This window comes from Mus caroli, unplaced genomic scaffold, assembly GCF_978045245.1.
Source record: "Mus caroli unplaced genomic scaffold, Mus_caroli_1 scaffold_2, whole genome shotgun sequence".
Lineage (NCBI taxonomy): Eukaryota > Metazoa > Chordata > Mammalia > Rodentia > Muridae > Mus > Mus caroli.
In genome coordinates, this window is record NW_028227257.1 from 103,069,199 (window position 1) to 103,093,885 (window position 24,687).

Here is a 24,687-nt window from a genome sequence, read left to right on the forward strand (position 1 = left end):
CTAACATTCGATCATCGTTTGGCATCCTTTGTTATGTACAGCTAGAGCTTATATTAAGGAAGAGGGAAGGATGTTATTCTTGAAATTACAAATTTTTCTCCTGTCTGAAATTTTATTTCAGCTCCCAATACATTTATAGCACGGTTGAGGTTTAAGGAGAATACTTTGTGTTATGCCTAAGTTATTTATTTATGAACATATAGATGACTAGAAACATCTATACACCTTCTGCTCATGTCAGCTAGTAAGCAGGGCGTCTGGATCCCAGTCCCAGTGATATTCTGTTTACTAACTCTGTAGTTGGGTTTGTTGCCTAACCTCTCTGTGTTCCAGGAAGAAGAAGACTTTGGAACAGAGGATAAGGTGGTTCCAGCTTCAAAAAAAGTCCCATGACCTCATGACCAGAAAAAGACGTCAGTCTTGTCTCAAAAGGTTTTGATATTACTTTATAGTTTTATTTGGCTTGTTGAGAGAGAGAGAGAGAGAGAGAGAGAGAGAGAGAGAGAGAGAGAAAGCATTCAGTCTCTGGATGAACCAGCAAGAGGCTAAAACAAGCCAACAGCCTCATCCAACCTAAAAGTAAACACTTAAGATCTTCAGAGTCATGGAAGAATATTTGAAAAGATGACCCAAGTTTTAAACTTGTCTCATTAAAAGAGAAAGATTTTGATTTCGAAATTAAAATGTCAAATCTAAACATGATAAAAATAGACACTTCATCATTTCTGTAAAATCATTACACTTTTTTCTTAAAAATTTAATGATATATTAAATGTACATTATTAAAATTAATGCCATCTAGTTTGGCAATTTTCTTTTTTTCTTTTCCTTTTCTTTTTTTTCTTTTCGTGACTTGGGGAAGAAACCCAGGACTTTAGGGGATGGAAGCCTGCCAAGCACTCTCACGCTGAGTCACGTGCCCCATACTACCTTGACAATTTTCAGATTGTGAAACGTTAAAAAGTTCCCAATTTTCTTTTTTGGTTGTTTGTTTGGTTTTTGTTTGTTTGTTGTTTCTTTTGTCCCTAAAGACCAGTTGTAGGAATCTGGCCTCAAGTCCAGTACCACAGTTTGGCTCTCTCTCAGAGCTTGTTTGGTCCTTGTTTGATTGGTGTGAGGAAGGCTCAGAGCCACACTTTGAATGCTTGGTCCCCTGTTTCCTAACAGCCACTCCCATGGATAGCTCTTGCCCCATGAGGACTCTCCAGCTGAATGAACCACCCCCTGCTTCCACTCCATCTCCATGCTTGGCTTCTCTGTGCCTCCTCCTCCTCCTGATGGAACCTAGACTTCCCCAGCACAGTTGCTAACAAAATTCACTCCACTCTCTGTACTTTCTGTTTGCTACATTGTTTTCTCCAGCATGCATAATCTTCTGATGTGTCATGTGCTTTTCCTATGTATTGTGCTTATCATAAGTCTGTTCCCCCCACGCACACTGGAATACATAATCCAAAAAGCAAAGGTTTCCTTGTGCCTGCATCCTGTCTGAACTGACTCTTGCATCTAAGGCAAAGTGAGTACCTAATAAATATCTGGGTAGATGACTGAAAGCGCACAGAAAGCGTGTTCTTTCCTTAGTCACATGTGGATGACCTTAGTTCTTGGTTGCTTGATTTGAGCAACGTTTTTGGCCTGAACTTCCCAACCTCCCCCCCACCCCCCAAGTCATTTTTTAAAAACAGTGTAACCTGCCTGCCCATCACACCCAGTAGAGATCAGTAACAGTTAGAGACCACACACATAGCCCAAGAATCCTTTCTGGGGACACCCCTTTAGCAAGGGTTATGGGAACCGTAACTTCTCCAGGAAGCCAGGTTTTAGTGCTGGGGATATAAGGGGCGTTCTGCAAAGTGCCCAGTGCTCCGAAGCACCTGTAAAAGGCATTAACAAGACTCATTTGCCTTACCATGGCAAATTCGCCAGAGGACCAAACATACCAGGTATGGAACACGCCCCTAAAGAGTGGTTTCTGATATTAGTTTGTTAGAAAAAAAAACAAAACAAAACAAAAAACAAACCAAAAAACAAGATGAGTGTTTTCTTGTAAATGGATTCACATTATTTAAAGTAAAATCTAAACGTGACTTTAAAAAGCCCATGGGAAATTGTATGGGAAAACATAGGATTTAGAAACACTTCACTTAAAGTATCATTCAGAATGTTTGTCTCTAACCTTGAATGTCTGGCTCCTTGCACATTGCAATGGAGCTGCGGGGTCTCTTAGTGCAGAGCATCTAAAATGATATTTAAGAGGCACAAATGTAAAGATCTCTTCAGAGCTGCAAAACGCAGTTTGGGGAAGGTATGTTTTTAACCACCGTGTCTCTGTGGTAAAAACTGAAAAAAGATTCGGGGATAATTTTGTTTGTTTTTAGTCGACGAGACCTTGATAGGTATGGGTAGCTTGAGAGGAAGGAAACCGTTTGTGATGTACCTAGACTGGTTTTGAGATGCTATCATTCACAGTGGGAATTGGAGATTCCGTTCCTGGGCACGACTTAAGAGGCACCAACTAGATGGAGAAGGTGGGTGGACTTCGAGCAAAGGACACACAGAAGAGGGAACATACTGTGACTGCCGTTGTCAGACGTTCCCCAAGCTACACGCAGAAGAGACTGGATGTTCTGTGCTGAGAAACCAATTGTAGCTCTAGGTTCAGATTTGTGGACAACTTAATATACTTTGTTTCATATTTTGTCACGATGACATATAGTACAAACATTGTTATTACCATTCCCTTTTAGGGTAGTCATACTGATAGAATTGGTGCTTGTCCAAGGTCACAGAGCTAGGAAATTATAGATCTAGTAGCTTCCCACTCTACTTATAATTTAAAACAGGTGGTGTTTCTACCAATACCATTATCTACCATCTGAGTTCATAGAGACACACAGTTCAGTTCCACAGAGCCAGCAGCAGGACCTTAAAGAGAAAATGCCACTGTATAGTGAGGAATGGCCCCTAGGGCTCAGGCAAGTGATAGATACTTGTAAGATGGAGCTGAGTTCCCTCTGTCAGCTCCTGGGAGGCGCAACACCCTCATTTCTGTGAATCCATACTCCAGTGTCTTTCATTTGTTGTGTTAGTTCCTCTTGATTCTTATCAGGTGACTGAGTGACACTCCGAGGGACCCATGGGTAAGTAGAAAGTACACACAAGTCAGATGGTGTTGAAAACTACTGGAGAGGATCGTTAGGCATGCACTTGTTTTATTTGGATAAGCGAAGAATGTGAGTGGAGAAAACACGGGTTTTAACATGATAAGCAGAGAATCCCACGGGGCAGAGGGAGGAAAAAAATCACAGTAGGATGTCAAGTTTGTTGTAGATCCTCCCCTTTGAAGACAGACATTTTTTGTTGGATAGATAATGACCTAACCTCAACAGTTAAAGAGAACTTTCCTTGTGTTGAGCACTGTACTATGCCCTGGGGAACCCAAAATGAGCAAGGTCAAATCTCTGTTCTTTTAAGGATCACACGGTCCAGGAAGAAAAGACCACCAAAGAAAGAAAGTAGTAAAGATAATCACAGGAACTCAAAGGTTCTATGAAAGTAGAGAGGAAAGAGTGTCTAATTTATGGTGTGTGGGATGAGGATGGCCTGTGAGCCAGTACTAGGAAGAAGTCATGAGCTGTCTTTGGGGATGGTAGGAGTTCATCTGGCTATGCAAGGGATGGATTTCAAGTGGGAGGAGCTATGGAAGCTAGCCTCAGAGCCTGTGGAATCTGTGTGGTGTGTGGATGTGGCAGAACATAGAGCAGCAGGTGAAGAGGTTGTGGAGTCTACTGTGGATTCTAGTCTACATACACAACCCATGAGGGGTTTTAGATACAGAAGAGGCATGCCGGGCTTCGTTTGGGGGCTGGGGGAGGGTTGTCAGTTACATGGAACTCAAGCAGAAGTGAATCTAGAAAGCCATGGCTCTCAGGAGTGGCTTCTTTGACCAAGTAGTAACAATAGACACAGATTGGTCACCTAGAATTAACAGGAAGAAATCGCTCTTCTATTTTCAGTCAAGTAGCTTAAACAGAGAAAGTTGGGTGTTTATTTGTAATGGTGAGAGATTGTTAACAAAACTGGGTTATACTGGGGTGGCCTTGTGCATCCTATGGAAGACCAGGCATAGCGACCATGTGGCCATTGTGGTTTTGTGCGGATGACTCTTTTGAACTGAATTCAGGAAATGACCTAAAAGTGACTTGTGCAATAAAATAATAAAGAGGACACTGAGGTAGTCATCATCAGAAAGCCCCGTTTGTGAATTTTGGATCATCCAATAGAAAGATCCCCAGAGTCAAACAAAAGTCTGGAATCCCAACGAGCTTTTGCCCCTCCAGTTTACAACCCTGTGTTCATGGTACCACAGGCATCCCAGCACACAGGGGTCTCTACACTAGGGAAGACCTCAGGGACTCTGGAAGTAGGAGATGGGTGAAGCAGCAGAAAACAAATAGAGTGTTAGGACCACTCCAGCCACACTTCCTGACCCCCGGCCCGGGTAGCTTCCACCACCCACGCGGTCAAGCTCTACGGGGTGGGGACCACAGGACGTCAATCCCAAGTGCCCCGCCCCCTTCCGCGCCGGGCGGGGTCTCCGCGCGGCCGCCACGGGCGCACGCGAGGTCGCGCGGACGGGGCCAGGCCGCGGGTGCCGGGAGGTGGCCAGGCCACCCGCGCCGCCGCCCCCCAGCCTGACGCACGGAGGGCCGGGCAGCGATTTGCCGCGGGCCCGCCGCCCGGGCCGCTCCGCCCCCGGCCCGCCTCCCTCCCGCCTCGCCCAGCTCTCCGCCCGCCGCGCCGGCGTCCCCGCGTCGTCCCCAACGCCCGCCAGCCCGGCCCGCGCCAGCCAGGTGAGTGCGGCCGCGCGGGGCGGGGGGCGCAGGCCGCGCGGGACAGGGACGCGCGTGGCGCGGACGGGAGGGCGGCGGCGGTCCCCCCACCCCGCTACGCCGCCGGCTGGTCCGCGCCCGCCGCAGACAAAGCGCCCGAGGTGCGAGCCCCGCGGGCCCTCCCCGCTCCCGCCGCCTCGGCCTCGGCCCGCACCCGTTGCGCCCGCGCCCTGGCGGGGTCCCCGGGCCCCGAATCCAGCAACAGGTTTGAGTGTCAGCCTGGATTCATGGGGTTCCCCTCCCTCCCCGCGTGCGAGCATCCCGGGCAAGCCCCCGCGCCCCCGCATCCCGGCCCGCTCCTTTGTGTGTGCCGGTAGCTGCCGGTGCGGGACGCGGGCTGCAGGGCCGGAGCTCCGGGGTTGCCCGTAGGGCTCGGCTTCTCCGGGGCCTGCGGGCGGGTCATAGCCCTCCAGTCACAGAGGGCCACAAAGGGAGGCCGGAGATACTTGGCCAGGGTGCGGGGTCCTGAGATATCTAATGTCCCTTAGAAAGAAGGACAGTCTCAGTCTGCCCGGCTCTGGAGGGGATGGTGGGATTCACCCTGTCTGTGGCTGGGCAATACAGACACTGACAACCCCTTGACTCTCCAGGCTTTGACACCTTCTCACACATGGCCCTCACCCAGAGAAGTTGGGAATTCTGCTGTGGGAATAACTAGACAGCTGCGGTTTGACAGGTCCTAGCTGTCTTTAGGTTTTGTCTGTATCCAGCATAACCCACCATGCCTGCCAGCAGTTTGACAAGCTCTCACATTAAAATTGTCATTCAGGGTACCCACCCCCCCATGTTGGAAAATCCCTGTGGTTTTCTTTGGTTGAATCAATTCTATTTTATTTTTTTGGGGGGAGGGGTGGATTTACCCCCAACAAGGAAGAAATCACAATAAAGAACAGTTATCTTTGTTTACAAACCTTGGGACTTGTCACACCTAGCTGGTTTCATTGGTATGCTATTTTAGTATAACAATACTAAATAGAAGGAAAATATCTTCCCTTTGCTTTAGGCAATAAAATACTTTCTTTGTTCTAGAACCAGGAAGCCTTTATACATAATACCTTTTTGTGGCTAGAACTTGGTGCCTGGCTGCCTTTACCCTGTAACAATGACCACAACAAAACTCCAAAGGAATTACTAAGCGTTTGCACATGTCTATTGATTGTTTTTATATCGCCAATTCCAGGAAATCATTTTGCTGAATATGTATTCAGACATCCCAGATCAATTTAACCTTAAACATTGGCCCTACTCTATGCTTTTAAAGTTTACCAGCATTTTGACCACTGTGAATGAGCCTTGGTCCATGGAAGAGATTAGGATGCAGTGATGGAAGCAGATTGCAGAACATACAAGGACAGAAAGTAGGGTCTACCTGGGTTTCAGTTGATTGGCAGGTGCCTAAAGGTATTATAAACAGGCACTCTCACTAATGTAGCTGAGAAAAAAAATCCCATTTTGATGTATGTATATGTATACACATATGTATTCTATAAGGATTCCCTTAGAACAAACACAGTTTAGTTTTTTTTTTTTTTTTTTTTTTTTTTTTAAGGAACAAGATAATAGCAGATTTGTACAGTTTCTTTAGAATAAGTTCACTTTATTAAAAACACCATTCATGTGTAGTTTTTTATTTCCAAAAGCTTTTTTTTAGCTTTTGAAAGCAAACACAGTAATCTCTTGGGGGGTAGGGTGGGAGTAGGCCGTTTACTAGTGTGCTGGTTAGTTTTGTTAACTGGACTTACCTGGGAAGAGGGACTCTTATTTAAGGAATTGTCTCTATCAAATGGTCGTACTGTATGTCTGTGGGGGCATTTTCTTGACCAATGATACGTGTGGGAGGGCCCAGGCCACTGGGGGCTGATGCTGTTTCTGGGCTGGTGGTCTTGGCTTACTTAAGACAGCAAACAGAGCAAGCCATGGAAGCAAGCAGCTTCTGCTTCCGTTCCTGCCTCGAGTTCCTGCCCTGGTTACCCTGCTGGAAGGGAATTGCTAGTGGATTAGACCTTGTAAAGTGACATAAATCCCTTTCTCCCCGAGTTGGTCAGTGTTGTATTACAGTAACAGAGGCCTATAGAATAGAAAAGCAGGATATTTCAAATAAAAGGAGAAAAAACTTAGATTTCTATAGTAGGCTTGTTTGGGATCTATCTCATGCCATAGAAGTCACTCTTACAGTGGAGGATTTTGTAGTTTTGTATTTTCATGAGATTATGTAAACATCACAGCCAAATCTAGGCAAGCACAACTGCTCCTTGTCTCTGTGGAGTTATTTGTCTTTTTTGGGCATGCCCTATGTGGCCTTTAATTCCGTAACTTGTCATCAGTGTTCGTCTATATTAGAGTATGCCATTTTTATAACAGAATAATATTCCACTGTATGGATATACCGAAATCTGTTAATTCAGCGGATGTGCGTTTGGGTCATTTTACATCAACTGTTTTGTGTAATGCTGTGGTATATACTCATCTTCAGATATTTTATGTATATATTTTCATTTCTCTTACCTCTGTGTGGAATTCCCGGTCACATGGTGAAGACAGAGTTTTGAGGGACCATTAAACCATTTCCCGTTTCCCGTAGCTGCCGTACACTGGTATTCTCACCACTAATGTGTGAAGGTTCTGTTTTCTTCAGTTAATTTATGTTTGATGTGGTGTTGGTGTTGATGCTCAGAATCTTACACATGCAGGCATTTTACCAGCTGAGCCACACCCCTGACCCCTGACACGAGGGTTCCCCTTTTCCATAGTTTCACTGCTAATGTTTGTTTTATTTGATGAGCCCTGCCAGTCCTAATGGCTGTCAAGTGATGTGGTTTTTATTTGCATTTCACCTTATGTTTCTATTAGTATATGCATGTTTTCTTTGAAGCATGTTTATAGTTTATGCCCGTGTGGGTATTTTCATATTTAATCTCTAAATTGCTCTAGCAGGTAGGTAGACTTTACGAGGTTTACTGGCAGGTGCCAAAAGAGTCTATGATTTGCTTGTTTTTAAATTTTACTCTTAGGGACAGAGTCTGCCTTTTGACTTGACTTCTTCCTGCATTCTTCTGCTCGATGAGGCATGCAGATGTTTCATTTGCTTGGTTAATGAATGGCAAAATTGGGGGAAAACTTAAACCAGATTTAAGGAAGCAAGTGTACAGCTTACTGCTTTGTTACCAGACTTTGTTATGTTTCTAAAGATACATTGTTTCTCCCATCCTAATGGAGGAAAGTCACGGTTACCTTGTGTTAGATGAGGAAACAGAGTATCTAGTTCTTCATGCCTATTTGATCCTATAGCCCTTGTTCATTCTTTCTGACAGTTAGCCTGTAAATTCCGTGGCTTCTATTTCCCCAATAATTTATTCCCTCTAGGGCTAAAAATAATTGAATGATGTTTTCCAAAATAATCATATTTCTCTGTGTTAAACTGAAATTAAATTTTAGTTTGGAGGGTGCAGTTTCACTTTGAAGCTTTTATGCACTCACTCCTTAAAATTCTAGTATGTGGAGAATTTCCAACTCGGTAGACACTAGGAGGGGCCCATATAGTATTTATTTTTCATTACAAGTCCATTGTGCAGTGTGGTGCCTGACCTGACACATAGGCAAGGACTAGCATTTGTCAAATAAATGAGTACAAACACATTTATTAATTAAAAAAAGATAATTTTTTAAAAGAAGAATGAGATTTAGAAAATCTGGCATAGATAAAAATTAGAAATTGACTGAACTCTCACGTTACCATGTCTTACGCGAGTAAGTGGTCTGTTTAAGAACCTGGTGTCCAGCCTGCTTGTTTCTACATTACCCAGTAGACACTTGCCGGAGTTGGACCCTGGGTCTCTGTTGATTGAGTGAATGAGCGTGTGAGTGAATAAAAAGAATTAGTGTTGGCTATCCTAACTAGAGCAGCTGCAGGAAATGAATAATTAGGCTCTGCTTTTAATATGTATTTTTATTTATCAAACACGGAACACACTAGCTATAAAAACTGAAAGAATCCTGGGAGTGTCTTCCCTCACTTCTTGCCTCTTTATTTTCCCTCGCCCCAGTAGCCACCCCTCTAAGCAGGGCCGCTCCCATTTTCTGTACCTGTATCTTTGCATTTATGTGTGCATGTACCCACATCCCCATGACCCACTACACACAGACAGGACAGTGCATTCACAGGAGGCTTTCTTCTCGATGGGATCCTAGTACTTGGATCCTTCTGCTTTTTCCCTTGAATATATTACGACTTCCGCATCTGTAGTCACATGTGGTAAATACAGTGTTTATGTTCCCTTTTCAGTTTGTGCTTGCAGGATTTGGGTGTCCAGATTAAACAGAGCCTTCAGAGATTAGTGGGACACTTTCCCTGTTTCTGAGCTCTGGGGCAGATAGAGATGACTGTCATGTTGGTATGCATTAGCTATCACCTGACACCTGTGGGGAACGGATCACCCTGAGATGACCTTTCTGATTTTCCCCTTTCTTTCTGTCCTATCAGATTCCCACACTTGTTTTCTGTTACACTTTATGAGTTGACAGAGGTAGATGATTAACTAAGTCAGTATATGTAGGGTCATAGTGGCTTTTCTCATAGAGAATGATACTGTAAGCCCTACATGTCTGTTTACTGGCTGTGAATCATAAGTGGGCTTCTTATTCTTCTGATTCCACTGTCTGGTCATACAGTCCGATAATTTCTGTGCACAGGGTCTGGAAATGTTAAATGAAACATGGGGTCACCATATGAGAAAGCCAAGTAGTTGCATCTAATAAAAGTGAAAAAGACTGGAGGTATAGTGTAGTTGGTAGAATGCTTGCCTAACGCATGCGACACCCTTCTTCAAGCCCCTGCACTATATAAACCAGGAATGGGGGCACATGCCTGTAATACCAGCCCTTGGGAAGGGTTAAAGATCAGAAGTCCTGTTCTTGGCTGTCGAGGGAGTTTGAAGCCAGCTTGGCATACATGAGACCCTCTCTCATGAAGAAAACAACTGGGCCTGGTAAGAGTGTCCAGTGGGAGAAGGTGCCTGGTAGCAAGCCTGATGTCCTGATTTCAATCCCTGAGACCCACCTGGTGTGGAGCGAGAACCAGTTCCCACAAGCTGTCCATGACCTCCACCAGTACACCTTGGCAGGTCCCCCACCTTCACCCCAGCCTCCCGGAAAAAATAGGAAGTAAAGAAGAAAAAAAAAGTTTTCTAGTAATAAGCTGTCACGTGCTTTTCAGATCTAATTTGTTACTGTGGCTGTTGTGATTATGCTTTAGCTCAGGAAGAACAAACCTAAGGGGACAGAGTGATGGCGCTTGGCTGGCTTCCACTGAGTTGGAAGGATTTGTAAACTCCAAGGCTATCTATTTAATTTTGGCAGCCGGTCTTTCCGAACACTTGAGTCTTTTGAGGCAGGAAAGCAGAGGAAAGTCGTAGAGTGCAGAGACCTGGGTTAGTTAGCCTGTGTTGTTATCTATCATCTGTTACCTGGTATCTATTTGACTTCAGACAAGTGAGCTTCTCTCCACAAAAGGGGATGACACCACCTGTTATATAGGCTAGTCAGGAGGAAGGCGACTGTTGTAGTGACTGGCCTCTGGTTGGTATTTGAATACTTTCTCTTCTCTCTCTTTTTTTTTTTTTTTTTTTTTTCTCTTTTTGCAAAAAATTAGTGACCTGTAGGCCTAAGTCAGAGATGTAGACTATGTCACACTTGATAACCACTGACCTACTTGCTCAGATCCTCAGCAAAGGAGCTGAGCTCTTCCCCATCCTGGCCAGGTCTTCATTCATTACACCTGCCCCTTTTTGGGGTGGGGGGTAGGGAGCTAAGTGTCCTGCAAACTGGAATACCGATGTACAAACAGCGCATCTAGGGTTGAAGGAGACTGCTTATTTATTAATGAGTTCCATGAATAAAATACAGATAGAGAATTGTTAATGTGTCCTAATGTCTGTGCTTGAGAGTGGCCTTTTCTTTTCTCAGTACTTTGTTTTGCCCATGATTGTTTTACCTACATAATTTATTACTTAGTACTCCTTCCATTTCCAGTGTGCTCAGGTAGAGATCATGGGGTAGAGGCCCCAGGAGGAAGCCCAGTGCTCTCTGACAGTGGGGGTGTGTATGCATGCTAAGACCCAGGCAGCGCAAGTCTCTTGAAGTTCAAGATTTGCAGAAAATGCAGATTCTTGGAAAGAAGTTGAGAGAATCTGCATTAGAATTCGCCGTCTTCTCTGGCCTTGCAGAGTCATTTAGAAAGGAGTCTGGCCTTGTCAGCTGGTTTGTAAAGAGCTATTGATTATATTCTCGAAAGATGGTAATATTGTTTTTCCTTTAAAAGGGGTTGCTAGAGTGTATGCTTCTCTTTCAGCTTCATTGATTGGATATCTTGGCATGCTTTGAGTTAGGGATATGCAAAACTAGAAATGGTATTGGAAGATCACAAATGAAATTGATGCCTAATAATCCCACAAAAGATTTGGGAAAGTCTGGAGGCTTCAGCTTCTACTTAAGGAGGGTGAAATTGCAGTGTTTAGGTTAGAGGGAACTTCTGCCAGGCAGAGCTCAGTTGCGCCATGTAGATTTTCCCTGACATCGAGCAAGTCTTTTTTTATTTTTTATATCTGGAGAATGCCAAACACACTGGGAGTCTGGGGAGAAGGGGTGGAACTTGTCTTCCGGGGGCTTATCCTTTAAGTGGGAGGCAAGGGATGGGAATGCCAAGTGTACTGACAGGGCTGTCAGAGTTGATGTCTGTCCTTCGTAAGATCAGTGTGCTGACCTGGGCTTTGGTAAAGTGTCACCAGTCTCTCCTGAGGAACACCGACAGGGACAATAGCACCCTTTGAAGATGTGAGTGTGCATCATTATCTCGGTTGTTCTGTAGAGTTCACTGCGCTTCATAGAAGAAGTCTCCTTCACAAAGTCCTCCCTGTGGACTGGGTTTCCAAACTCTTATGATGGCTCCAAAAGCCAAAGCTGGATTTGAAACACCTCAGGGTGACTCAGTAGGCCTCCTGCTGAACAACCTCTAGCCTGTGTCTCAGCCCCAGCCTTGGTTTCCTGTTTTACAGTTTTAATAGTTTACGTATATTTATGTCCTTAATCCATTTCAGAGTAGCATGTGGTATAAATACATGAACTCCATGGATGTGAAGGCATGAGTACATGAAGGCAGACAGACTCATAGGTCGGGGCCAGAGATAGTAACTAGGCCTTGCTCCACGGGTCTGTGTGGCGGTAGGAGCTCTGAGCTGGGCTTATTGTCATGGGTGGGAATCCAGACAGCATGAGCGTTGGTGCTTGCTGTCCTTGGTGTAGATGAGATACATGGCATGCTAAAAACACAATAGGTGGGTGGCTTTTAAGTTTAGATTTTTCAGGGAGAGAGGCCAGTTTGAAGAAGAAGCTGACAGTGTGCTGGATTGGCAGGCAGTTAGGATCCAAGGACATTTAAGGAGAAGTGGTGTTGGTGGGAAGAGTCTCAACACATAGTAGAGGAGACAGGGCTTCCTTCACTCTCCGGATTTGGATTTCTTGGCTTTCCCAGTCCCTACATTACATTCACAGTTTATGTCAGTCCAAGTCCTTTTCGTTATACAAGTTAGCTTTGCTTTGCATAGGTAATGCATGCCTCGACTTCAGTTTATTTGAGGCAAGAAAACTCCTGAAGACTTACCTTTATTCTTGTTCCTTAAGCACTGTCTTGTGTGAAGCTGCCTGTCTTAGAATGTTCATGTGCCCGCCCTTCCAGCGATATCTGTTTTTTGCATGTGTGCTTTCTTACCCTTTTCACATTAAAGACACCTCAGACCCTATTGCCACACTGTCTTCCAGGGCAGCGCGCACACTGTCTGAATCTTGGTTTATTTTTCCTCATACCAGAACTCAAAGAGCTTTGTTCTCCTCCCCCTGCCCATTTTCTCTCTTTACCTCTCCTCTCCCCTCTTCCTCTCCTCCCTCCTCTCTCTCTCCACATTTTTTCTCTCCCCTTTCCTCCTGTCCTGCCTCTTTTGCTGCTTTCTTTGGAGACAAGGTCTCATGTAGCCCAGGCTTGCCCGGGACTCTGTAGAGCTGAAGATGAGACTAAACTCCAGATCCTCCTGCCGCCACTTCCAGGGACTAAGATTATTGGTCTGAGGGCTGCATGTGGATTATTTATATATATATATATATATATATATATATATATATATATATATATTTTTTTTTTTTAAGATAAGCCTTGCCATGTTGCCTATGAGCTACACTGGGTTCACATGATTTTCCTGCCTTAGACTACCACACAGCTGAGACTAGTAGTGTATGCCACACTTACAATTGTCTTTTTTAAAAATGTGTGTGTGTATGTGTGAGAAGTGTGAGTATGTGCGTGAAAGATTGTGTGTGTGTGTGTGTGTGTGTGTGTGTGTGTGTGTGTGTGTGTTTGCTGCAGGGGTCAAACTCAGCACCTCATGGCAGACAAGTGTTTGCCATGCCTCATGTGGTAAGTGCTTGGACACTGGGCTGTATCCCCAGCCTCTGCATTGTACAAGGTTCCTCTCATGTACCTCACTAAGTTTCACTCTCCTCTGACCTTATCTGACAGTGGTAGATAAGTCAAAACCAAACCAACATTGGCATCTTACTGGTGACTAAACTCCAGACTTTACTTAGGCCTCATCTCCTTTTCCACCGACTGCCCCCCTTCTGGCCTATGGTCCCTCTAGGATATACGGTGCATCACTACTTTACTTTTGGCTTGGCCTTGTAGTTTTGGATGACCCTAATATTTTTGAAGTGAGAACACCCCTAAATGTGTGTCTGATACTTTGCTCATCCCAGCTGTATTATGGGTGTATCTCTTACAAATTCTGATATTTCTGTAAGCATTCCACTTACTTTATGTAAGCCTTGCCTTGTACCAGACACTTGGGTGAGTTCCTAGGTTATAGTGGCTGAGTGGGCAGATGTGGGAGCTTGGTCGTCTAGGTCCAAACCCGAGCTCTGCCCCAGCAGCGTGATCTTGCCTTACCTTTGTCTGGCTCTTGCTCCTGGTGCCCACCGCACAGTAGCTGTGGTGGGACTAAATGGGAAAGTGTGTGAGAAGCTTAGGGGAACATCTGCCCCAAGTCTGATGCTGCCTAAGTGCTCACAAGGATTAAAATTTGTACTGTTTTTGGATGTCAGAATAATACCGTAATCAGTTCCTCTTGTTTGTTTGCTTGCTTTGTTTTGTTATTTCATAGATAATGGAGAGGAAAGGTACTTGTCAGAATATTTCCAGAAACTGGATTTCAGGTCTCTCTTAGTTAGAGTTCTTTAAAGGAACAGAGCTGATAGAATGAATTCAGATTGGATTACAGGATGCAGTCTGGGCAGCCCAACCGTGGCTGTCTCATAGTCACTCCGTTCATGGCACTGGGTGTCTGAGCGGTCCAACACTCACAAACCTGAAGGAGTTCTGGAGAGCTGCTGGTCTTCAGTCTATATTAGAATCCCCAAAACGTTGGTTCTGATGTGGAAGGAGAACCACAGCAATAGGAGAGAGGAACTTGCCATCAGGAGTGAGAGCAAGTAGGCAAGGAGCAGGCTCCTTTTTTTCCTGTCCTTTTATGTGGGCTGCCACCAGAATGTGCTGTCTGGAGTGAGATGGGGTTTTGCTTTTCATAACTTGGTTAAGAAAAATCCGTTACAGATGGCTTGTGTTTTAGTTGATTCTAGATGTAGTCAAGTAGACAACCAAGACTAGCTCATGAGAGTCTTGCTACTTGCACTTCTTCTCTTTGGAATACTGCTGAATTTCCCTCCATGCAGGTACTAGTTTGCATATTGACCAGGCATATCTGAGAAGAGTAGTGTTAGAGCATTAATTGTGTAAACAAATTATTTGACTTTTGTCTATCCTTTGGCAATTTCTTTTGTTATGAATTAATTTGAGTATCTTTTTAAACCGAGGTATTAAGAGTTTAGGATTTGCTTATGCATATAATCCTAGCACTTGGGAGACTGAGACAGGAGAATTGCCACTGAGTTACCCTATGTTAAGGCTAGCTTGGGCTATACAGTGAGATCCTATCTCAGACACACAAGCAAAGTTTTGGTGTGGATGTTGCTTGTTCAGAACTCCTTGTTCTTCATTAGTTGGGAAGTGACAGGAAACGGCTGAGGTGAGGAGTAACTTCGGAAAGACTAAAATACTGTAGCTGTAGGACATACCCGTTGAGCATTCGAATTCCATATTGCTGACTCCTGAACTGGCAAGCATGGTGACTAGGGATGCTTAGAGATTTAAGGGCGTGGCCCTGCTGCTTTTGCAGCTTTGTAATTGACCAAGGAGGCTGCCAGGAAGAGGGCTGGAAGAACAGTTTGTGGTTATATAAAGTAAAGCTCAAAACACATCAGTCTGACATAGTTTATAACATGCAGATTTATTATTTTGCATAATAATTAGGCATGAAATGAAAGCTCTTTGTATATATAACCACGATTAGCAGTAACAGCGACTTGTAGAAGTTCTCCTTCTCCATTGAGTTCTCCAGCTGGTACCAACCACCCTTGCCAGTCGGCACTTGGTCTGATACCTTCTACTGTTGAGTAGCATCCTTCCGTAGCATCCTCAGTAACTGCCTTCTGCCCAGCCATGCTCCATTGCTTTCCTCCCCTTCTTCTCACTGCTTAAACAAGAGCAGAGTCTGTTTTCCCAGCTTGCTGCAGTTTGGGTGTCTTTGCTTTTGTCTTCTCCAGCCCTGGGCTTGCTGGGCAAAAGTTTGGCTGTAACATGTCTATCAAAGGCCCGTGTGTCAGAAGCTGAGCCCAGCGTGGTGCTGTGAGGGGAAGTGGGAACCTTGAGCACTGCGGTCTAGTGGTGGGTCCTTTGGGTCACTGGAGGCAAATCCCTCCCAAAGAAGTCTGGGGGAACTCTGTGTCGGCCTGGTGCTGAGGGCACAGTTCTCCTCTGCTTGCCTGCCATACCTGCTAGCTCACCCTCTGTGCTCACAAGTAGCGGGGCCCAGTAGAGGACAACCTCCAACACTAGCCAGAGTAGCCTTGTCTCTCGACAAGTGGGCGTCCGTGCTGTTTGTTAGAGTGAGGGGAAGGCGCTTAGTTCTCAGCTGGCTGGGATTAGCAGAAGTCCTTTGCTCTTTCTGAAATCTGTCTCTTGTGTTGGAGCATCTGTGAGGTAAAGCCAGCACATCACATGTGCTGCCTCCTACTTAACCCTTACAAGATGGACACCCCAGCACCCAGGAACACATTACCTGCGCTTAGAGCTGATAGAAGAGTCGCTACAAATGTGACCACCATGCTGAGGAAAGGAAAGGGATGTTGAATCAGGACGGGAAATAAACACTTCAGTGGAATCTGAGTCTGGTCTGAGGCCTTAGGGGCTCAGCCAGATGGAAGCAGACCTGTTTCCTTCATCAGACCCAGCTGAACCCAAAAGCCAGAATTTCTCTTAGTTGCCTTAAAATACAGTTTAGTCAGTCCTACTTAATCGGAAAGGGCAGACTCCTGGGGACTGGAGATATCGTCTACACAGATGCCCTGGAGCACTTAGTAGCCCGGAGTGAGCTTTATGGTGGTTGAGAAGACAGGTGCAGATTTTACTAATGTGGGTGGGGCTCGTCTTGTCTTTATCCAGACAAGAGCTCTGTGCTATATACCTCCCCTGTGGGAAAGGCGGCAAAGCTCTTTCAGGATCTGGGTTTATAACAAGAAGGAAGGTACTGCCAGTGCTTCGTAATTTGGGATTTGTATCCCACTTACATCCTAAATACTTGAGAACTACCAGGCTAGAAACTGGGCGGTAGGCTGTGGTAGGCCCTGGGGCAGCTGACTTAGGCAGATGAGCAAACTTGGATTCTGTTCTGCATACACAGTTTCTATTACAGTGTCCTTTGAGTGAGGCTGTTTTTGTACCTTGGAACTATTCAAGCCCAGCAGTTACTCATATCTTAGTGTGAGTCATCCAAGCAGATATTTGTTTTTTTCTCCTAATACTTCCTTGAGATCAGATATTTTAGAAAAAAGAATGTTGGTAGGAGAGAAACTTGTATGATTTACATCTGTTTTGTTTGTTCAGGCTGCTATTTATATCTAGTTTGTTTGTTCAGCATGTATTCTGGGGGTGTTGCAAGCAATAGTGATGAAGTTCTGATGCTTGTAAAGGCAGGAAAGTCTGAAATCAGTGTCATGTTTGATGTCTGCTGTGATTCATAGATGGCATCTTCTTGTTGTGGCCCTTCGTGAAGGAGGGCAGGAGGGCCCTTTTTGGCACCTCTTTTGTGGTACTGGGTCTTAAACATGCAAGGTCAGGTACTCTCCATCTGTGCCCCTGGTCCTCTTTGCATTTAAAAAACATGAGATAGCCTTAGTAAGTGGCCTAGGCTAGCCTTGAGCTCACTTTGTAGCCCAAGTAGGCCTTGAACTTGAGGTCCTCTGTTGTTTTCTTGATGGCTCTGGTTAGAGTGTAGATCAGCAGTGTCAGAGGATTTAGACATCTCTCTCAGCAGGGTGCTGGTCCTGTCCTCATGACCTAGTCATTACAAGTGGCCCATTGCCTCAGAGGTCACATGGAGGGTTAGGACTTTTGAGGAGACACAGCACTCAATGCACAGCATATCTGTTGTGCAGACTCGTGCATGGCACCTCAGTTGCTTTGGTGACATTTGATCACGGAGCACAGACTGCTGGAGGGAAGCATTGGTGACACACCCACCCATATATGGTCATCACTAGGTCACGTGATTCAATGATTCAAATCATAGATGAACTGAGATGGCAGTGCTGAGGACTGAACTCAGGGCCTTGGGTATACAAATATGTGTTCTGCCACCTAACTACAGCCCAACACCAGAGTAAACTTAAACAAATAAGCAAAAAACCAAAATGTGTTTTATCCCATTCAACTATAAAGTGTCTACTTAACCAGTAAGAAATGTGCTCAGTGGAATTTGTTAATGGGAGCCCAATTCTTATATCATACATAAGCTCAAAGTTGGATCAAGGCCAACTTCTGCCATCAAGGTTATCCCACGAATTTCACCGTTGTCCCTTTCCTTTGGTCACCATCTTCCTGCAGGTTATTTAGAAACTGCTCCTTAGGTTTGAAACGGTTGAACATTTATTTCCCTTTCATTGTTGTTACTGTTGCTTCTGATTTCTAGCTTGGTTTCATTGTAATCAGAGAAGACATTTAGTCTGATCTTTTGTTTCAAGTTTACTGGGGCTTGCCTGGGGTCATCTTGGGATGTGGTCCATGGATATTTTGAAAGACAGGTACATTCTACTATTTAATACATTGTTCCATAAATGTTGATTAGGAATTTCGGCTTGATTGAGAGCTGTTGGCTTCTTTATTGTTGATTTTCTCTTTTATGAACTTTTAAGCGACTAGGACAGGGTGACAGGGATGGGGGGAGGTGGGAGGGGAAAGGGAGAGGAGGAGAGAGGTGGAGGAAGTGGAGTGGGGGGGGGGAGAGGAGAGGAAGACATGGAAGGAAGCTAGCTGCCTGCTGAGTCTCCAGGTGTTTGTTGGTGACCTTTTCAGTCCTGTTTTTGCTCCATGGTTTCCAGCTTTGCTGTTAAATATATGCTGTATCTTCATGAATTAGCACACTTTAAGTAATGTGCTTCTCTGTCTGATATTTTCTTCGCTCTGGAGTCAACTTTATGTATTATTAGAGGCCATTCTGTATTCCTTTGGTAACGATTTTTTGTAATTTACATTTTTTAAAAAATTCTTTTATTTTCAACCTGCCTCTGTAGTTACTCTGTAGTGAGCTTATGTTGGCATAGATGGTGTGTGTTATAATCTCACTGACTCATGAGGCTGAGGCAGAACCTGACTTCAAATTGTGCCTGAGGCACAGAGTAAGTTCAAGGCCGGCGTAGATATTGTCTTAAAACTAAAAAGAAGAAATGAGGAGGCTAGCCTATGGGTCAGTGGGAGAGTGACTGCCTAGTGTGCTGGAGGCCCTGAGCTCCACCCCTGGTAGAGTAGCTAGTTGATTACATTTGTTCGAGGCAGCTGTAGCTGGATCGTGCTCCTGAGCCAGTCTGTGTCTAGCTCAGGGTATTTGGATTTGTATGCCTAATGTATGTGTTGTGCAGTCAGGAAACAGAGGGGTGAAGGCTGGCACTTAGTTCATGTCCTTTCATTCCGGCCGGGACCTCAGCCCCCAGGATGGTGATGCCCACATATAGGGGTGTGTTTTTCACTCCGGTAAAATCAATCTAGAAAGTTCCCAGAAACTTGTCTCTTAGGTGATTCTAGGTCCTGTCAATGTTCAGCATCAGAACATGTAACTTCCAGTAGTACACTGTTACCATTTTACCAGTATGGTGAGATAGGAAGCTTTGGTCCCCTCTCAGTCTTTGCTGTGTTCTGACAGAAGAGCTTAGAGGAGGGAAGATTCCATTGTGGCAGGCAGGTCCTGGAGGAAGGAGTTCCAGGCAGCAGGCCATCCCACACTAGTTCTCCACATCCTGGGCACCAGGACACTGAGTGCAGGAACTGAAGCCCGGGCTGTGAGCTTCAAACCCCTGGTCTTCTACTTCCACCAGCCAAGTCCCGCCTCCTAAAGATTTTGCTGACCCCCCCAGCCCCTCCATGCTTTAAAATATTTCCTGTACATAAAACCATTTTGCTTTAGCTGTCAGACACAAGGACAAGAAAAGCATATTGACCGGTGCCTTTGTGTACCATGTTGCTTCCTCTTGAGGTACAGTTCCCTTTTCCGCTAACACCAGTTGCACTGACCCATTCTTTAAAACTGTTCATTGTTGACATAGTTCTCAGCCTCCTTCATCTCCCCAGCTCCTAAGTGTTTCCATGAGCTCCACAGACTTTTGTTGAGTGTAGGTTTTTGGGGTTTTGGGTTGACAACCTTTTTTGTTTTCTGTTTTTTCCTTCAGCGTTTGAAAAATATTGTGCTGCCTCCTTCTGCCTACTGTGGTGTCTGAGGAGAGGCCTGCTGTCTTTTGAATTGTTTGTCAGAACACCGGGTAAGATCGCATTTTTCTTTGACTGTGTTCTTTGTCCTGGGTTTTCAGAAGAGTAACTACGCTGTGGCAGCTGTCTTGGGCTCTGTCCTCTTCAGGTCCCCCTTAACTTCTTGATCCTGAGCGCATGTGCTCTTGCCAGATCAAAAGCGGCTGGAGTTCTCCTGTACATTTTCACTGCCCCTCCCCCCCTTTCCCTCCCTTCTCAGACCAGGCTGATTTCCTCCTGTTAGAATTCTATGTAGTGCACGAGCATCTCACTGAGAAATCTCCCCTGTCCCGGTAGTGCAATACTGAGTGATGAGCCAGCCTCAATTTTCAGTGCTATTATTATTATTATTGCATCATTAGCTTCTCTTGTTTTCATGACTGTTTGACTCTGTATTTTTGAAACATTACTATTTAGTCTATTTAACTTGTGTATGCCAGTTGGCCTCAAGCGTCTGATCCCCCTGTCTCAGGCCGTCTAAGTTCGTGGATTACAGGCACAGCGGGCATTGACCACTGTGCCTAGCTTTCATTTTCTTGCAGCTTTTGTTTCTTTGGTGAAACTTTGTTTTTTAAACTTGTTTTAGTCATGCTCAAAATTGATTTTTGGAGGCTTTTTGTTTTGTTTGTTTGTTTCTTGGTTTGAGATCAGGCCTCACTGTGTTGCCAGGCTGGTCATGTAATTCCTGGATTCAGTGATGTCTTTCCCCAGCCTTCCAATCTCTGATAACTGCACTGTGTTCCACCGTGCCTAGCGCCCAGGCTGCTGTACAGACGGATGGAATTTTACTGTGCTCTTCGTGTGGACTCCAGCTCTATGGAGGGTGGGGATGTGGGGTATGGGGGACGTGAAACTCTCTGTAGCCTTTCCTGCGTGTGGTCAGAGGCTTTGGTTGTGTTGCTCAGCCGCACTGTTGGTGTTGCCAGGCTGAGAGCCTTTCACTGTTGAGTCTGAGATGCAGTGATGGAACAGGAGCACCACAGAACTCATGTTAGGCTGCTTCCTGGGTCTCATGGCCCCCACCAGGCTTTTGTCTGTCTTATGCTTGTGTTAGCCAAATGTCTGTGCTTCCAGCTGTACCGAGGACGAGGAATAGTAATACTAGTAAGTCCTAGTCTCAATTAATACCTTATTATTCTAATGCATTAGTTCTTAGACTTGGTCAATAATTTTGAACACATCGTGGCTAGCTTTGGGGCCTTGGATTAAATCCTGTGCCCTGGCCCAAGGCCCTGGATTCTGGTTCACTTGATGTAAAGGGGTCCTTGGCTTTGACAGTTGTTGAAAACTCTCCCAATAACTCTAAGGTGGGGTCTGGCTAAAGTATGAGTGAACATCCGTGGTTTCTGCTGCTCAAAATTTCTGTCTTGGGATGCTTCCATCCGCAGCCTCAAAGTTTGTCTTTTAAAGTTTCTTGCCTTAATAGTTTGTTTTGAAAATTCTGTTGTGAGTTGTAATGGTTAGTATTGTCAAATTGATAAAATCTAGGGTTGCCTGGGAGACAGACTTCTGAGCAAGTCTACAGGGATTAACTGTCCTGATTGCATACATTGAGAGGGAAGCGCTGCCCCTGTGGGTGACCCCAAGGTGCGTGAGCCCTGCTGTTTGCAGATGAGAATGCAGTGTGACCCGCTGCTGCCTGCTCTTGCCCCCTTGTCTTCTCTGTCATGCTGTCAACCTTGAACTCTGAGCTAAAAACTCTGTGAGGTTGCTTCAGTAAGAGTATTTTTATTACAGAAACAGGAAAAGAAACCAGGACACTCCTCCTGCAAATGGCTTACTTAACCTTGTTGTAGGAAGCATTATATGAAACAGTATTTGTTTTGCAAAGAGAAAACAACAGTTTATGAAAATAGATATCCATATTAATCCTCTTGCTCCTTTGACAAAATAGCTGTCACAAACACGGAGTGCAGGGTTTCTAGTTTTGGCTTACAGCTCCAGAGGCCATCTGTCATGGCGGCCGAGGCCAGGCTGCTCTCAGTCAGAAAGCAGAGTGTGGAGTGCTGCTACCCTGCTCACTTGCCCTTTGCATGCAGCCCGGGGCCCAAGCCCAGGGAAAGGCACTGCCCGAGTGGAGGGTGGGCTGTCCCTCTCAGTTTAACCTGATCTAAATATTCCCTTACAGACATGCCCAGAGACTTGCTTCCAAGGCAACTCAGAAATGATAAAATCCTATACTAATTTTTCCAAAGAATTTTAATTCTTTTGAGTTTTTAAAAAGGTATGTATAGGAACAGTAAAGAGACAATAACAGTCTCCATATATATTATTTAAACAAAGTCTGCTATCATTTTGCTTGCTGGTTATTTTGAGACAAGGCTTACCCTTTAGCCCCATGCTGTAGTGGAGTTTGCTGTTAGCCCAGGATAATTCCTACTTGGGTTCTTCATCCCTCACCCTTCTGGTTGCTTGAATTACACAAGACATCACCATGTGTCATTGAAATTCATAGTCTTCTATTTTCTTAAGACCATTTTTTCATGTATCTTAGACTAACTTCTATCTCACTCTGTGGCCCAGAGGCCTTATCCTGTCTCTGATCGTAGATGTGTGGCACCATGCCCAGCTCCAAGGTAATCTTAATCTGACTTAGAATTTCTTTTGGCCCAAACAATAACATGTATAGCTACTAAGAGTCTAAGCATCTCAACCAGGTACAGACAAGAGGTTAACAGGCATTGGTAATGGATACTGAGTGTGGCACACTGTAGGGTCTTGTGGCAGAACTGTATGCAGGTAGCTTTGGCTGCTACTTGTAAAAGCGGTTCAGCCTAAGAAAAGAGGGGCAAATCAGGAAGAAAGAGGAAAGAGAAAAGAGGCCAGTTAATAGAGAACATGGAGATAAAAATAGGAGGACAGATAAGAATTCAATTAACTTCTGGGACGGTGCCTTTCCTCAGAGGAAGGAGTTGGTGTTCCAGTTCATTATTTTGGGCATGCGTGTTTAGCTCAGGGCTTTGTGTATGACCTCTATAAGTAAGACATGTGCAGGATTATAAAATGATACCACCTTATCTCTAATTAGTTGTACATCAAACATCAGGTCTCCGTTTTTTTGTTTTTTTTTTTTTCAGGAGCCTTGGCTGAGGGGCTTGCAAGCCTCTGCAGGAGGCTTGTGGACTGACAGGAGACAGAACCGGCTCTCTGTCAAGTTCTCAGTCGGCTTCTAGTTTTTTAAATGGAGTAGATGCTGTGTTTTCTTTAATGTGTGTTTTTATGGAACCTAAACCTTTTCTATGTTTTAAGTGATACATACTGTCTACAGTATCATTTCAAGATCTCTGTGCTATGATTGTATCTCCATTTTTGTCGCCTGAGTAATGTTGCCAGCTTCCTGGACTCTTGTCTTGGTGTGTGGAGACTGGCCAGCCTCTGATCCTCAGCTCTGAGGGAGGGTCTGATGTTTCATGATACTGGAAGGAGGCCTGTTGCTGTGTTAGCATATGGGGTCTAATTATCCACACTTGTTCTAGAATAGAAAGACTTTCATGATTTCTACGAAAAGCAAAGTCTTATGATACTAAACATTAAACAGCTTCTCTAGGGAGAGGGAGACTTACATCAGGTAAGCCCTTCAACCCGGGTTCCATTTGTGAGACCTACACAGTGGGAGGAGGGCTGATTCCCACAGGTTGTCTTTTGACCTCTACCTGTGCACTGGGCCATGCACTGTCTCCCTTCCCCCCCCCCCAAAAAAAAAATGATAAAAAAGTAAAAACTTCTTCAGATTACCTCAGCTATTTTTTGTATACATACTGGGTTCCTTGTGTGTTGTAATGCTCAGGACTTGGGGTGGGGAGGGATTGGCCCACACAGTGATAAGTGGAGCGGGCTTGGTCCTGCCCTGCTGAAGCAAAGGCACTGACTGAGTGGATGCTAAATGTCCATGCCGACTCTGATAGGAATACATAGGAAGGACAGGGTAGGCAGAGGCGAGTCCTGTGAGCCACAGAAGAGGCAGTGCAAAGAGGTCGTTGGCAAGCATGAGAAATGTCCTCCCAGGGCAGGCCAACCTCTGTGCTCAGGGGTTTTCACATTTATGTGTTATAGGATTTTTTTTTCCAGAGAAGTTTTAACTTGGATTGCTGTGTCACTAATAACTAAAGAATGTCTGCTTTAAGACTGAAATAATTCCATTTTCTCCTGTATTATATGCAGCAGAAAGAAGGACAGCTAAAATTGATAATGTTTCCTTTAACTTCTTTTCTGATACAAGATTATTCATAATGGGTTTGGTTTTAGAACCAAGACAGCAAGATTCAGGATTGATTAGGTTTTTAATAGAATTGAATTTAAAGTCGGGAGTCACGTCTTTTAAACCACTTGGACAAAAAGATGGTTATTATCCTTAAATATAAAGTAGCACTGCACTCGGTTCTTACGTTATTTTACTAGCAGTGTTAATTTCCATCTCAGCTCATGATTTTAAAGCCTATGGACAATGGTATTTGTACTGGCTAATTTTATGTCAACTTGACTTGAGCTGAAATCATTTGGGAAGAGTGAACTCTTGAGAAAATACCCCTACCAGATTGTTCCATGGACAAGCCTATAGCACATTTTCTTAATTAGTGATTGTATTGGGAGGGCCCAGCAAATTGTGGGTGATGCCATCCTGGGCAAGTCATCCTGGGTTCTATAAGAAAGCATGCTGAGCAAGCCACAGGAGCAAGGCAGCAAGCAACACCTTCCATGGGTGCTGAATCAGCTCCTGCCTCCAGGTTCCTGCTTTGAGCCCCTGCCCTGACTTTCCTCAGTGATGGAGTGTGAGACCAGAGAGCTTTCACAGTAATAGAAACCCAAAGGCAGTGTCCTTCACTATACAACTATAGAAATTAAAAT

At 44.7% G+C, this 24,687-nt stretch overlaps 1 protein-coding gene across 3 annotated transcripts in view; it reads left to right on the forward strand.

The window, feature by feature from the left end:
• Positions 1–4,604: 4,604 nt before the first annotated feature.
• Sestd1 (SEC14 and spectrin domain containing 1) overlaps positions 4,605–24,687 on the forward strand; it is a 96,916-nt gene continuing 76,833 nt past the window's right edge. For 2 of the 3 annotated variants that reach the window (XM_085834744.1, XM_029472050.2), the window contains exons 1-2: positions 4,605–4,853; positions 19,767–19,856. The gene's annotated coding sequence lies outside the window, so the exon portion shown is untranslated. The remainder of the gene's footprint in view (positions 4,854–19,766; positions 19,857–24,687) is intronic. The other variant, XM_021150523.3, reaches the window with a different exon arrangement.